The following is a 16,978-nucleotide window of genomic DNA, read 5'->3' on the forward strand; positions in this document are numbered from 1 at the left end:
GCCTCTAGCTCAGCCGGCACCTAGGGAAACCTACCAAACCTGTGCATTTCTGAAAACTAGAGACCAAGGGGAATCCAAGGAGGGGTGACTTGCGGGGCTCGGACCAGGTTCTGTTACCCAGAATCCTTTGCAAACCTCAAACTTTGGCTAAAAAAACACATGGTCCTCACATTTCTGTGGCAGAAAGTTCTGGAATCTGAGAGGAGCCACAAATTTCCTTCCACCCAGCGTTCCCCCAAGTCTCCCGATAAAAATGATACCTCACTTGTGTGGGTAGGCCTAGCGCCCGCGACAGGAAACGCCCCAAAGCGCAACATGGACACATCCAAATTTTTGGAAGAAAACAGAGGTGTTTTTTGCGAAGTGCCTACCTGTAGATTTTGGCCTCTAGCTCAGCCGGCACCTAGGGAAACCTACCAAACCTGTGCATTTCTGAAAACTAGAGACCTAGGGGAATCCAGGGAGGGGTGACTTGCGGGACTCGGACCAGGTTCTGTTACCCAGAATCCTTTGCAAACCTCAAAATTTGGCTAAAAAAACACATGGTCCTCACATTTCTGTGGCAGAAAGTTCTGGAATCTGAGAGGAGCCACAAATTTCCTTCCACCCAGCGTTCCCCCACGTCTCCCGATAAAAATTATACCTCACTTGTGTGGGTAGGCCTAGCGCCCGCGACAGCAAACACCCCAAAGCGCAACGTGGACACATCCAAATCTTTGGAAGAAAACAGAGGTGTTTTTTGCGAAGTGCCTACCTGTAGATTTTGGCCTCTAGCTCAGCCGGCACCTAGGGAAACCTACCAAACCTGTGCATTTCTGAAAACTAGAGACCTAGGGGAATCCAAGGAGGGGTGACTTGCGGGGCTTGGACCAGGTTCTGTTACCCAGAATCCTTTGCAAACCTCAAAATTTGGCTAAAAAAACACATGTTCCTCACATTTCTGTGGCAGAAAGTTCTGGAATCTGAGAGGAGCCACAAATGTCCTTCCACCCAGCGTTCCCCCACGTCTCCCGATAAAAATTATACCTCACTTGTGTGGGTAGGCCTAGCGCCCGCGACAGGAAACACCCCAAAGCGCAACGTGGACACATCCAAATCTTTGGAAGAAAACAGAGGTGTTTTTTTGCGAAGTGCCTACCTGTAGATTTTGGCCTCTAGCTCAGCCGGCACCTAGGGAAACCTACCAAACCTGTGCATTTCTGAAAACTAGAGACCAAGGGGAATCCAAGGAGGGGTGACTTGCGGGGCTCGGACCAGGTTCTGTTACCCAGAATCCTTTGCAAACCTCAAACTTTGGCTAAAAAAACACATGGTCCTCACATTTCTGTGGCAGAAAGTTCTGGAATCTGAGAGGAGCCACAAATTTCCTTCCACCCAGCGTTCCCCCAAGTCTCCCGATAAAAATTATACCGCACTTGTGTGGGTAGGCCTAGCGCCCGCGACAGGAAACGCCCCAAAGCGCACCGTGGACACATCCAAATTTTTGGAAGAAAACAGAGGTGTTTTTTGCGAAGTGCCTACCTGTAGATTTTGGTCTCTAGCTCAGCCGGCACCTAGGGAAAACCTACCAAACCTGTGCATTTCTGAAAACTAGAGACCTAGGGGAATCCAAGATGCGGTGACTTGCGGGGCTCGGACCAGGTTCTGTTAGCCAGAATCCTTTGCAAACCTCAAACTTTGGCTAAAAAAACACATGGTCCTCACATTTCTGTGGCAGAAAGTTCTGGAATCTGAGATGAGCCACAAATTTCCTTCCACCCAGCGTTCCCCCAAGTCTCCCGATAAAAATGATACCTCACTTGTGTGGGTAGGCCTAGCGCCCGCGACAGGAAACGCCCCAAAGCGCAACATGGACACATCCATATTTTTGGAAGAAAACAGAGGTGTTTTTTGCGAAGTGCCTACCTGTAGATTTTGGCCTCTAGCTCAGCCGGCACCTAGGGAAACCTACCAAACCTGTGCATTTCTGAAAACTAGAGACCTAGGGGTATCCAAGGAGGGGTGACTTGCAGGGCTCGGACCAGGTTCTGTTACCCAGAATCCTTTGCAAACCTCAAAATTTGGCTAAAAAAACACATGTTCCTCACATTTCTGTGGCAGAAAGTTCTGGAATCTGAGAGGAGCCACAAATTTCCTTCCACCCAGCGTTCCCCAAAGTCTCCCGATAAAAATGATACCTCACTTGTGTGGGTAGGCCTAGCGCCCGCGACAGGAAACGCCCCAAAGCGCAACATGGACACATCCACATTTTTGGAAGAAAACAGAGGTGTTTTTTGCGAAGTGCTTACCTGTAGATTTTGGCCTCTAGCTCAGCCGGCACCTAGGGAAACCTACCAAACCTGTGCATTTCTGAAAACTAGAGACCTAGGGGTATCCAAGGAGGGGTGACTTGCAGGGCTCGGACCAGGTTCTGTTACCCAGAATCCTTTGCAAACCTCAAAATTTGGCTAAAAAAACACATGGTCCTCACATTTCTGTGGCAGAAAGTTCTGGAATCTGAGAGGAGCCAAAAATTTCCTTCCACCCAGCGTTCCCCAAAGTCTCCCGATAAAAATGATACCTCACTTGTGTGGGTAGGCCTAGCGCCCGCGACAGGAAACGCCCCAAAGCGCAACATGGACACATCCACATTTTTGGAAGAAAACAGAGGTGTTTTTTGCGAAGTGCTTACCTGTAGATTTTGGCCTCTAGCTCAGCCGGCACCTAGGGAAACCTACCAAACCTGTGCATTTCTGAAAACTAGAAACCTAGGGGTATCCAAGGAGGGGTGACTTGCAGGGCTCGGACCAGGTTCTGTTACCCAGAATCCTTTGCAAACCTCAAAATTTGGCTAAAAAAACACATGTTCCTCACATTTCTGTGGCAGAAAGTTCTGGAATCTGAGAGGAGCCACAAATTTCCTTACACCCAGCGTTCCCCAAAGTCTCCCGATAAAAATGATACCTCACTTGTGTGGGTAGGCCTAGCACCCGCGACAGGAAGCGCCCCAAAGCGCAACATGGACACATCCAAATTTTTGGAAGAAAACAGAGGTGTTTTTTGCGAAGTGCCTACCTGTAGATTTTGGCCTCTAGCTCAGCCGGCACCTAGGGAAACCTACTAAACCTGTGCATTTCTGAAAACTAGAGACCTAGGGGAATCCAGGGAGGGGTGACTTGCGGGACTCGGACCAGGTTCTGTTACCCAGAATCCTTTGCAAACCTCAAAATTTGGCTAAAAAAACACATGGTCCTCACATTTCTGTGGCAGAAAGTTCTGGAATCTGAGAGGAGCCACAAATTTCCTTCCACCCAGCGTTCCCCCACGTCTCCCGATAAAAATTATACCTCACTTGTGTGGGTAGGCCTAGCGCCCGCGACAGCAAACACCCCAAAGCGCAACGTGGACACATCCAAATCTTTGGAAGAAAACAGAGGTGTTTTTTGCGAAGTGCCTACCTGTAGATTTTGGCCTCTAGCTCAGCCGGCACCTAGGGAAACCTACCAAACCTGTGCATTTCTGAAAACTAGAGACCTAGGGGAATCCAAGGAGGGGTGACTTGCGGGGCTTGGACCAGGTTCTGTTACCCAGAATCCTTTGCAAACCTCAAAATTTGGCTAAAAAAACACATGTTCCTCACATTTCTGTGGCAGAAAGTTCTGGAATCTGAGAGGAGCCACAAATGTCCTTCCACCCAGCGTTCCCCCACGTCTCCCGATAAAAATTATACCTCACTTGTGTGGGTAGGCCTAGCGCCCGCGACAGGAAACACCCCAAAGCGCAACGTGGACACATCCAAATCTTTGGAAGAAAACAGAGGTGTTTTTTTGCGAAGTGCCTACCTGTAGATTTTGGCCTCTAGCTCAGCCGGCACCTAGGGAAACCTACCAAACCTGTGCATTTCTGAAAACTAGAGACCAAGGGGAATCCAAGGAGGGGTGACTTGCGGGGCTCGGACCAGGTTCTGTTACCCAGAATCCTTTGCAAACCTCAAACTTTGGCTAAAAAAACACATGGTCCTCACATTTCTGTGGCAGAAAGTTCTGGAATCTGAGAGGAGCCACAAATTTCCTTCCACCCAGCGTTCCCCCAAGTCTCCCGATAAAAATTATACCGCACTTGTGTGGGTAGGCCTAGCGCCCGCGACAGGAAACGCCCCAAAGCGCACCGTGGACACATCCAAATTTTTGGAAGAAAACAGAGGTGTTTTTTGCGAAGTGCCTACCTGTAGATTTTGGTCTCTAGCTCAGCCGGCACCTAGGGAAAACCTACCAAACCTGTGCATTTCTGAAAACTAGAGACCTAGGGGAATCCAAGATGCGGTGACTTGCGGGGCTCGGACCAGGTTCTGTTAGCCAGAATCCTTTGCAAACCTCAAACTTTGGCTAAAAAAACACATGGTCCTCACATTTCTGTGGCAGAAAGTTCTGGAATCTGAGATGAGCCACAAATTTCCTTCCACCCAGCGTTCCCCCAAGTCTCCCGATAAAAATGATACCTCACTTGTGTGGGTAGGCCTAGCGCCCGCGACAGGAAACGCCCCAAAGCGCAACATGGACACATCCATATTTTTGGAAGAAAACAGAGGTGTTTTTTGCGAAGTGCCTACCTGTAGATTTTGGCCTCTAGCTCAGCCGGCACCTAGGGAAACCTACCAAACCTGTGCATTTCTGAAAACTAGAGACCTAGGGGTATCCAAGGAGGGGTGACTTGCAGGGCTCGGACCAGGTTCTGTTACCCAGAATCCTTTGCAAACCTCAAAATTTGGCTAAAAAAACACATGTTCCTCACATTTCTGTGGCAGAAAGTTCTGGAATCTGAGAGGAGCCACATATTTCCTTCCACCCAGCGTTCCCCAAAGTCTCCCGATAAAAATGATACCTCACTTGTGTGGGTAGGCCTAGCGCCCGCGACAGGAAACGCCCCAAAGCGCAACATGGACACATCCACATTTTTGGAAGAAAACAGAGGTGTTTTTTGCGAAGTGCTTACCTGTAGATTTTGGCCTCTAGCTCAGCCGGCACCTAGGGAAACCTACCAAACCTGTGCATTTCTGAAAACTAGAGACCTAGGGGTATCCAAGGAGGGGTGACTTGCAGGGCTCGGACCAGGTTCTGTTACCCAGAATCCTTTGCAAACCTCAAAATTTGGCTAAAAAAACACATGTTCCTCACATTTCTGTGGCAGAAAGTTCTGGAATCTGAGATGAGCCACAAATTTCCTTCCACCCAGCGTTCCCCCAAGTCTCCCGATAAAAATGATACCTCACTTGTGTGGGTAGGCCTAGCGCCCGCGACAGGTAACGCCCCAAAGCGCAACATGGACACATCCATATTTTTGGAAGAAAACAGAGGTGTTTTTTGCGAAGTGCCTACCTGTAGATTTTGGCCTCTAGCTCAGCCGGCACCTAGGGAAACCTACCAAACCTGTGCATTTCTGAAAACTAGAGACCTAGGGGTATCCAAGGAGGGGTGACTTGCAGGGCTCGGACCAGGTTCTGTTACCCAGAATCCTTTGCAAACCTCAAAATTTGGCTAAAAAAACACATGTTCCTCACATTTCTGTGGCAGAAAGTTCTGGAATCTGAGAGGAGCCACAAATTTCCTTCCACCCAGCGTTCCCCAAAGTCTCCCGATAAAAATGATACCTCACTTGTGTGGGTAGGCCTAGCGCCCGCGACAGGGAACGCCCCAAAGCGCAACATGGACACATCCACATTTTTGGAAGAAAACAGAGGTGTTTTTTGCGAAGTGCTTACCTGTAGATTTTGGCCTCTAGCTCAGCCGGCACCTAGGGAAACCTACCAAACCTGTGCATTTCTGAAAACTAGAGACCTAGGGGTATCCAAGGAGGGGTGACTTGCAGGGCTCGGACCAGGTTCTGTTACCCAGAATCCTTTGCAAACCTCAAAATTTGGCTAAAAAAACACATGTTCCTCACATTTCTGTGGCAGAAAGTTCTGGAATCTGAGAGGAGCCAAAAATTTCCTTCCACCCAGCGTTCCCCAAAGTCTCCCGATAAAAATGATACCTCACTTGTGTGGGTAGGCCTAGCGCCCGCGACAGGAAACGCCCCAAAGCGCAACATGGACACATCCACATTTTTGGAAGAAAACAGAGGTGTTTTTTGCGAAGTGCTTACTTGTAGATTTTGGCCTCTAGCTCAGCCGGCACCTAGGGAAACCTACCAAACCTGTGCATTTCTGAAAACTAGAAACCTAGGGGTATCCAAGGAGGGGTGACTTGCAGGGCTCGGACCAGGTTCTGTTACCCAGAATCCTTTGCAAACCTCAAAATTTGGCTAAAAAAACACATGGTCCTCACATTTCTGTGGCAGAAAGTTCTGGAATCTGAGAGGAGCCACAAATTTCCTTACACCCAGCGTTCCCCAAACTCTCCCGATAAAAATGATACCTCACTTGTGTGGGTAGGCCTAGCGCCCGCGACAGGAAGCGCCCCAAAGCGCAACATGGACACATCCAAATTTTTGGAAGAAAACAGAGGTGTTTTTTGCGAAGTGCCTACCTGTAGATTTTGGCCTCTAGCTCAGCCGGCACCTAGGGAAACCTATCAAACCTGTGCATTTCTGAAAACTAGAGACCAAGGGGAATCCAAGGAGGGGTGACTTGCGGGGCTCGGACCAGGTTCTGTTACCCAGAATCCTTTGCAAACCTCAAAATTTGGCTAAAAAAACACATGTTCCTCACATTTCTGTGGCAGAAAGTTCTGGAATCTGAGAGGAGCCACAAATTTCCTTCCACCCAGCGTTCCCCAAAGTCTCCCGATAAAAATGATACCTCACTTGTGTGGGTAGGCCTAGCGCCCGCGACAGGAAACGCCCCAAAGCGCAACATGGACACATCCACATTTTTGGAAGAAAACAGAGGTGTTTTTTGCGAAGTGCTTACCTGTAGATTTTGGCCTCTAGCTCAGCCGGCACCTAGGGAAACCTACCAAACCTGTGCATTTCTGAAAACTAGAGACCTAGGTGTATCCAAGGAGGGGTGACTTGCAGGGCTCGGACCAGGTTCTGTTACCCAGAATCCTTTGCAAACCTCAAAATTTGGCTAAAAAAACACATGTTCCTCACATTTCTGTGGCAGAAAGTTCTGGAATCTGAGAGGAGCCACAAATTTCCTTCCACCCAGCGTTCCCCAAAGTCTCCCGATAAAAATGATACCTCACTTGTGTGGGTAGGCCTAGCGCCCGCGACATGAAACGCCCCAAAGCGCAACATGGACACATCCACTTTTTTGGAAGAAAACAGAGGTGTTTTTTGCGAAGTGCTTACCTGTAGATTTTGGCCTCTAGCTCAGCCGGCACCTAGGGAAACCTACCAAACCTGTGCATTTCTGAAAACTAGAGACCTAGGGGTATCCAAGGAGGGGTGACTTGCAGGGCTCGGACCAGGTTCTGTTACCCAGAATCCTTTGCAAACCTCAATATTTGGCTAAAAAAACACATGTTCCTCACATTTCTGTGGCAGAAAGTTCTGGAATCTGAGAGGAGCCACAAATTTCCTTACACCCAGCGTTCCCCAAAGTCTCCCGATAAAAATGATACCTCACTTGTGTGGGTAGGCCTAGCGCCCGCGACAGGAAGCGCCCCAAAGCGCAACGTGGACACATCCAAATTTTTGGAAGAAAACAGAGGTGTTTTTTGCGAAGTGCCTACCTGTAGATTTTGGCCTCTAGCTCAGCCGGCACCTAGGGAAACCTACCAAACCTGTGCATTTCTGAAAACTAGAGACCTAGGGGTATCCAAGGAGGGGTGACTTGCAGGGCTCGGACCAGGTTCTGTTACCCAGAATCCTTTGCAAACCTCAAAATTTGGCTAAAAAAACACATGTTCCTCACATTTCTGTGGCAGAAAGTTCTGGAATCTGAGAGGAGCCACAAATTTCCTTCCACCCAGCGTTCCCCAAAGTCTCCCGATAAAAATGATACCTCACTTGTGTGGGTAGGCCTAGCGCCCGCGACAGGAAGCGCCCCAATGCGCAACATGGACACATCCAAATCCTTGGAAGAAAACAGAGGTGTTTTTTGCGAAGTGCCTAGCTGTAGATTTTGGCCTCTAGCTCAGCCGGCACCTAGGGAAACCTACGAAACCTGTGCATTTCTGAAAACTAGAGACCAAGGGGAATCCAAGGAGGGGTGACTTGCGGGGCTCGGACCAGGTTCTGTTACCCAGAATCCTTTGCAAACCTCAAACTTTGGCTAAAAAAACACATGGTCCTCACATTTCTGTGGCAGAAAGTTCTGGAATCTGAGAGGAGCCACAAATTTCCTTCCACCCAGCGTTCCCCCAAGTCTCCCGATAAAAATGATACCTCACTTGTGTGGGTAGGCCTAGCGCCCGCGACAGGAAACGCCCCAAAGCGCAACATGGACACATCCAAATTTTTGGAAGAAAACAGAGGTGTTTTTTGCGAAGTGCCTACCTGTAGATTTTGGCCTCTAGCTCAGCCGGCACCTAGGGAAACCTACCAAACCTGTGCATTTCTGAAAACTAGAGACCTAGGGGTATCCAAAGAGGGGTGACTTGCAGGGCTCGGACCAGGTTCTGTTACCCAGAATCCTTTGCAAACCTCAAAATTTGGCTAAAAAAACACATGTTCCTCACATTTCTGTGGCAGAAAGTTCTGGAATCTGAGAGGAGCCACAAATTTCCTTCCACCCAGCGTTCCCCAAAGTCTCCCGATAAAAATGATACCTCACTTGTGTGGGTAGGCCTAGCGCCCGCGACAGGAAACGCCCCAAAGCGCAACGTGGACACATCCAAATTTTTGGAAGAAAACAGAGGTGTTTTTTGCGAAGTGTCTACCTGTAGATTTTGGCCTCTAGCTCAGCCGGCACCTAGGGAAACCTACTAAACCTGGGCATTTCTGAAAACTAGAGACCTAGGGGAATCCAGGGAGAGGTGACGTGCGGGACTCGGACCAGGTTCTGTTACCCAGAATCCTTTGCAAACCTCAAAATTTGGCTAAAAAAACACATGGTCCTCACATTTCTGTGGCAGAAAGTTCTGGAATCTGAGAGGAGCCACAAATTTCCTTCCACCCAGCGTTCCCCCACGTCTCCCGATAAAAATTATACCTCACTTGTGTGGGTAGGCCTAGCGCCCGCGACAGCAAACACCCCAAAGCGCAACGTGGACACATCCAAATCTTTGGAAGAAAACAGAGGTGTTTTTTGCGAAGTGCCTACCTGTAGATTTTGGCCTCTAGCTCAGCCGGCACCTAGGGAAACCTACCAAACCTGTGCATTTCTGAAAACTAGAGACCTAGGGGAATCCAAGGAGGGGTGACTTGCGGGGCTTGGACCAGGTTCTGTTACCCAGAATCCTTTGCAAACCTCAAAATTTGGCTAAAAAAACACATGTTCCTCACATTTCTGTGGCAGAAAGTTCTGGAATCTGAGAGGAGCCACAAATTTCCTTCCACCCAGCGTTCCCCCAAGTCTCCCGATAAAAATGATACCTCACTTGTGTGGGTAGGCCTAGCGCCCGCGACAGGAAACACCCCAAAGCGCAACTTGGACACATCCAAAATTTTTGAAGAAAACAGAGGTGTTTTTTGCGAAGTGCCTACCTGTAGATTTTGGCCTCTAGCTCAGCCGGCACCTAGGAAAAACCTACCAAACCTGTGCATTTCTGAAAACTAGAGACCTAGGGGAATCCAAGATGCGGTGACTTGCGGGGCTCGGACCAGGTTCTGTTAGCCAGAATCCTTTGCAAACCTCAAACTTTGGCTAAAAAAACACATGGTCCTCACATTTCTGTGGCAGAAAGTTCTGGAATCTGAGATGAGCCACAAATTTCCTTCCACCCAGCGTTCCCCCAAGTCTCCGGATAAAAATGATACCTCACTTGTGTGGGTAGGCCTAGCGCCCGCGACAGGAAACGCCCCAAAGCGCAACATGGACACATCCATATTTTTGGAAGAAAACAGAGGTGTTTTTTGCGAAGTGCCTACCTGTAGATTTTGGCCTCTAGCTCAGCCGGCACCTAGGGAAACCTACCAAACCTGTGCATTTCTGAAAACTAGAGACCTAGGGGTATCCAAGGAGGGGTGACTTGCAGGGCTCGGACCAGGTTCTGTTACCCAGAATCCTTTGCAAACCTCAAAATTTGGCTAAAAAAACACATGTTCCTCACATTTCTGTGGCAGAAAGTTCTGGAATCTGAGAGGAGCCACAAATTTCCTTACACCCAGCGTTCCCCAAAGTCTCTCGATAAAAATGATACCTCACTTGTGTGGGTAGGCCTAGCGCCCGCGACAGGAAACGCCCCAAAGCGCAACGTGGACACATCCAAATTTTTGGAAGAAAACAGAGGTGTTTTTTGCAAAGTGCCTACCTGTAGATTTTGGCCTCTAGCTCAGCCGGCACCTAGGGAAACCTACTAAACCTGTGCATTTCTGAAAACTAGAGACCTAGGGGAATCCAGGGAGGGGTGACTTGCGGGACTCGGACCAGGTTCTGTTACCCAGAATCCTTTGCAAACCTCAAAATTTGGCTAAAAAAACACATGGTCCTCACATTTCTGTGGCAGAAAGTTCTGGAATCTGAGAGGAGCCACAAATTTCCTTCCACCCAGCGTTCCCCCAAGTCTCCCGATAAAAATTATACCGCACTTGTGTGGGTAGGCCTAGCGCCCGCGACAGGAAACGCCCCAAAGCGCACCGTGGACACATCCACATTTTTGGAAGAAAACAGAGGTGTTTTTTGCGAAGTGCCTACCTGTAGATTTTGGCCTCTAGCTCAGCCGGCACCTAGGGAAAACCTACCAAACCTGTGCATTTCTGAAAACTAGAGACCTAGGGGTATCCAAGGAGGGGTGACTTGCAGGGCTCGGACCAGGTTCTGTTACCCAGAATCCTTTGCAAACCTCAAAATTTGGCTAAAAAAACACATGTTCCTCACATTTCTGTGGCAGAAAGTTCTGGAATCTGAGAGGAGCCACAAATTTCCTTCCACCCAGCGTTCCCCAAAGTCTCCCGATAAAAATGATACCTCACTTGTGTGGGTAGGCCTAGCGCCCGCGACAGGAAACGCCCCAAAGCGCAACATGGACACATCCACATTTTTGGAAGAAAACAGAGGTGTTTTTTGCGAAGTGCTTACCTGTAGATTTTGGCCTCTAGCTCAGCCGGCACCTAGGGAAACCTACCAAACCTGTGCATTTCTGAAAACTAGAGACCTAGGGGTATCCAAGGAGGGGTGACTTGCAGGGCTCGGACCAGGTTCTGTTACCCAGAATCCTTTGCAAACCTCAAAATTTGGCTAAAAAAACACATGTTCCTCACATTTCTGTGGCAGAAAGTTCTGGAATCTGAGAGGAGCCAAAAATTTCCTTCCACCCAGCGTTCCCCAAAGTCTCCCGATATAAATGATACCTCACTTGTGTGGGTAGGCCTAGCGCCCGCGACAGGAAACGCCCCAAAGCGCAACATGGACACATCCACATTTTTGGAAGAAAACAGAGGTGTTTTTTGCGAAGTGCTTACCTGTAGATTTTGGCCTCTAGCTCAGCCGGCACCTAGGGAAACCTACCAAACCTGTGCATTTCTGAAAACTAGAAACCTAGGGGTATCCAAGGAGGGGTGACTTGCAGGGCTCGGACCAGGTTCTGTTACCCAGAATCCTTTGCAAACCTCAAAATTTGGCTAAAAAAACAAACACATGTTCCTCACATTTCTGTGGCAGAAAGTTCTGGAATCTGAGAGGAGCCACAAATTTCCTTACACCCAGCGTTCCCCAAAGTCTCCCGATAAAAATGATACCTCACTTGTGTGGGTAGGCCTAGCGCCCGTGACAGGAAGCGCCCCAAAGCGCAACGTGGACACATCCAAATTTTTGGAAGAAAACAGAGGTGTTTTTTGCGAAGTGCCTACCTGTAGATTTTGGCCTCTAGCTCAGCCGGCACCTAGGGAAACCTACCAAACCTGTGCATTTCTGAAAACTAGAGACCTAGGGGTATCCAAGGAGGGGTGACTTGCAGGGCTCGGACCAGGTTCTGTTACCCAGAATCCTTTGCAAACCTCAAAATTTGGCTAAAAAAACACATGTTCCTCACATTTCTGTGGCAGAAAGTTCTGGAATCTGAGAGGAGCCACAAATTTCCTTCCACCCAGCGTTCCCCAAAGTCTCCCGATAAAAATGATACCTCACTTGTGTGGGTAGGCCTAGCGCCCGCGACAGGAAACGCCCCAAAGCGCAACATGGACACATCCACATTTTTGGAAGAAAACAGAGGTGTTTTTTGCGAAGTGCTTACCTGTAGATTTTGGCCTCTAGCTCAGCCGGCACCTAGGGAAACCTACCAAACCTGTGCATTTCTGAAAACTAGAGACCTAGGGGTATCCAAGGAGGGGTGACTTGCAGGGCTCGGACCAGGTTCTGTTACCCAGAATCCTTTGCAAACCTCAAAATTTGGCTAAAAAAACACATGTTCCTCACATTTCTGTGCCAGAAAGTTCTGGAATCTGAGAGGAGCCACAAATTTCCTTCCACCCAGCGTTCCCCAAAGTCTCCCGATAAAAATGATACCTCACTTGTGTGGGTAGGCCTAGCGCCCGCGACAGGAAACGCCCCAAAGCGCAACATGGACACATCCAAATCTTTGGAAGAAAACAGAGGTGTTTTTTGCGAAGTGCCTACCTGTAGATTTTGGCCTCTAGCTCAGCCGGCACCTAGGGAAACCTACCAAACTTGGGCATTTCTGAAAACTAGAGACCTAGGGGAATCCAAGATGCGGTGACTTGCGGGGCTCGGACCAGGTTCTGTTAGCCAGAATCCTTTGCAAACCTCAAACTTTGGCTAAAAAAACACATGGTCCGCACATTTCTGTGGCAGAAAGTTCTGGAATCTGAGATGAGCCACAAATTTCCTTCCACCCAGCGTTCCCCCAGGTCTCCCGATAAAAATGATACCTCACTTGTGTGGGTAGGCCTAGCTCCCGCGACAGGAAACGCCCCAAAGCGCAACATGGACACATCCATATTTTTGGAAGAAAACAGAGGTGTTTTTTGCGAAGTGCCTACCTGTAGATTTTGGCCTCTAGCTCAGCCGGCACCTAGGGAAACCTACCAAACCTGTGCATTTCTGAAAACTAGAGACCTAGGGGTATCCAAGGAGGGGTGACTTGCAGGGCTCGGACCAGGTTCTGTTACCCAGAATCCTTTGCAAACCTCAAAATTTGGCTAAAAAAACACATGTTCCTCACATTTCTGTGGCAGAAAGTTCTGGAATCTGAGAGGAGCCACCAACTTCCTTCCACCCAGCGTTCCCCAAAGTCTCCCGATAAAAATGATACCTCACTTGTGTGGGTAGGCCTAGCGCCCGCGACAGGAAACGCCCCAAAGCGCAACATGGACACATCCACATTTTTGGAAGAAAACAGAGGTGTTTTTTGCGAAGTGCTTACCTGTAGATTTTGGCCTCTAGCTCAGCCGGCACCTAGGGAAACCTACCAAACCTCTGCATTTCTGAAAACTAGAGACCTAGGGGTATCCAAGGAGGAGTGACTTGCAGGGCTCGGACCAGGTTCTGTTACCCAGAATCCTTTGCAAACCTCAAAATTTGGCTAAAAAAACACATGTTCCTCACATTTCTGTGGCAGAAAGTTCTGGAATCTGAGAGGAGCCACAAATTTCCTTCCACCCAGCGTTCCCCCAAGTCTCCCGATAAAAATGATACCTCACTTGTGTGGGTAGGCCTAGCGCCCGCGACAGGAAACGCCCCAAAGCGCAACATGGACACATCCATATTTTTGGAAGAAAACAGAGGTGTTTTTTGCGAAGTGCCTACCTGTAGATTTTGGCCTCTAGCTCAGCCGGCACCTAGGGAAACCTACCAAACCTGTGCATTTCTGAAAACTAGAGACCTAGGGGTATCCAAGGAGGGGTGACTTGCAGGGCTCGGACCAGGTTCTGTTACCCAGAATCCTTTGCAAACCTCAAACTTTGGCTAAAAAAACACATGTTCCTCACATTTCTGTGGCAGAAAGTTCTGGAATCTGAGAGGAGCCACAAATTTCCTTCCACCCAGCGTTCCCCAAAGTCTCCCGATAAAAATGATACCTCACTTGTGTGGGTAGGCCTAGCGCCCGCGACAGGAAACGCCCCAAAGCGCAACATGGACACATCCACATTTTTGGAAGAAAACAGAGGTGTTTTTTGCGAAGTGCTTACCTGTAGATTTTGGCCTCTAGCTCATCCGGCACCCAGGGAAACCTACCAAACCTGTGCATTTCTGAAAACTAGAGACCTAGGGGTATCCAAGGAGGGGTGACTTGCAGGGCTCGGACCAGGTTCTGTTACCCAGAATCCTTTGCAAACCTCAAAATTTGGCTAAAAAAACACATGTTCCTCACATTTCTGTGGCAGAAAGTTCTGGAATCTGAGAGGAGCCACAAATTTCCTTCCACCCAGCGTTCCCCAAAGTCTCCCGATAAAAATGATACCTCACTTGTGTGGGTAGGCCTAGCGCCCGCGACAGGAAACGCCCCAAAGCGCAACATGGACACATCCACATTTTTGGAAGAAAACAGAGGTGTTTTTTGCGAAGTGCTTACCTGTAGATTTTGGCCTCTAGCTCAGCCGGCACCTAGGGAAACCTACCAAACCTGTGCATTTCTGAAAACTAGAGACCTAGGGGTATCCAAGGAGGGGTGACTTGCAGGGCTCGGACCAGGTTCTGTTACCCAGAATCCTTTGCAAACCTCAAAATTTGGCTAAAAAAACACATGTTCCTCACATTTCTGAGGCAGAAAGTTCTGGAATCTGAGAGGAGCCACAAATTTCCTTACACCCAGCGTTCCCCAAAGTCTCCCGATAAAAATGATACCTCACTTGTGTGGGTAGGCCTAGCGCCCGCGACAGGAAGCGCCCCAAAGCGCAACGTGGACACATCCAAATTTTTGGAAGAAAACAGAGGTGTTTTTTGCGAAGTGCCTACCTGTAGATTTTGGCCTCTAGCTCAGCCGGCACCTAGGTAAACCTACCAAACCTGTGCATTTCTGAAAACTAGAGACCTAGGGGTATCCAAGGAGGGGTGACTTGCAGGGCTCGGACCAGGTTCTGTTACCCAGAATCCTTTGCAAACCTCAAAATTTGGCTAAAAAAACCCATGTTCCTCACATTTCTGTGGCAGAAAGTTCTGGAATCTGAGAGGAGCCACAAATTTCCTTCCACCCAGCGTTCCCCAAAGTCTCCCGATAAAAATGATACCTCACTTGTGTGGGTAGGCCTAGCGCCCGCGACAGGAAGCGCCCCAAAGCGCAACATGGACACATCCAAATCTTTGGAAGAAAACAGAGGTGTTTTTTGCGAAGTGCCTACCTGTAGATTTTGGCCTCTAGCTCAGCCGGCACCTAGGGAAACCTACCAAACCTGTGCATTTCTGAAAACTAGAGACCAAGGGGAATCCAAGGAGGGGTGACTTGCGGGGCTCGGACCAGGTTCTGTTACCCAGAATCCTTTGCAAACCTCAAAATTTGGCTAAAAAAACACATGTTCCTCACATTTCTGTGGCAGAAAGTTCTGGAATCTGAGAGGAGCCACAAATTTCCTTCCACCCAGCGTTCCCCAAAGTCTCCCGATAAAAATGATACCTCACTTGTGTGGGTAGGCCTAGCGCCCGCGACAGGAAACGCCCCAAAGCGCAACATGGACACATCCACATTTTTGGAAGAAAACAGAGGTGTTTTTTGCGAAGTGCTTACCTGTAGATTTTGGCCTCTAGCTCAGCCGGCACCTAGGGAAACCTACCAAACCTGTGCATTTCTGAAAACTAGAGACCTAGGTGTATCCAAGGAGGGGTGACTTGCAGGGCTCGGACCAGGATCTGTTACCCACAATCCTTTGCAAACCTCAAAATTTGGCTAAAAAAACACATGTTCCTCACATTTCTGTGGCAGAAAGTTCTGGAATCTGAGAGGAGCCACAAATTTCCTTCCACCCAGCGTTCCCCAAAGTATCCCGATAAAAATGATACCTCACTTGTGTGGGTAGGCCTAGCGCCCGCGACAGGAAACGCCCCAAAGCGCAACATGGACACATCCACTTTTTTGGAAGAAAACAGAGGTGTTTTTTGCGAAGTGCTTACCTGTAGATTTTGGCCTCTAGCTCAGCCGGCACCTAGGGAAACCTACCAAACCTGTGCATTTCTGAAAACTAGAGACCTAGGGGTATCCAAGGAGGGGTGACTTGCAGGGCTCGGACCAGGTTCTGTTACCCAGAATCCTTTGCAAACCTCAAAATTTGGCTAAAAAAACACATGTTCCTCACATTTCTGTGGCAGAAAGTTCTGGAATCTGAGAGGAGCCACAAATTTCCTTCCACCCAGCGTTCCCCAAAGTCTCCCGATAAAAATGATACCTCACTTGTGTGGGTAGGCCTAGCGCCCGCGACAGGAAACGCCCCAAAGCGCAACATGGACACATCCACATTTTTGGAAGAAAACAGAGGTGTTTTTTGCGAAGTGCTTACCTGTAGATTTTGGCCTCTAGCTCATCCGGCACCTAGGGAAACCTACCAAACCTGTGCATTTCTGAAAACTAGAGACCTAGGGGTATCCAAGGAGGGGTGACTTGCAGGGCTCGGACCAGGTTCTGTTACCCAGAATCCTTTGCAAACCTCAAAATTTGGCTAAAAAAACACATGTTCCTCACATTTCTGTGGCAGAAAGTTCTGGAATCTGAGAGGAGCCACAAATTTCCTTCCACCCAGCGTTCCCCAAAGTCTCCCGATAAAAATGATACCTCACTTGTGTGGGTAGGCCTAGCGCCCGCGACAGGAAACACCCCAAAGCGCAACATGGACACATCCACATTTTTGGAAGAAAACAGAGGTGTTTTTTGCGAAGTGCTTACCTGTAGATTTTGGCCTCTAGCTCAGCCGGCACCTAGGGAAACCTACCAAACCTGTGCATTTCTGAAAACTAGAGACCTAGGGGTATCCAAGGAGGGGTGACTTGCAGGGCTCGGACCAGGTTCTGTTA

Source organism: Pleurodeles waltl, chromosome 8 (assembly GCF_031143425.1).
Source record: "Pleurodeles waltl isolate 20211129_DDA chromosome 8, aPleWal1.hap1.20221129, whole genome shotgun sequence".
In the NCBI taxonomy this organism is placed as follows: Eukaryota; Metazoa; Chordata; class Amphibia; order Caudata; family Salamandridae; genus Pleurodeles; species Pleurodeles waltl.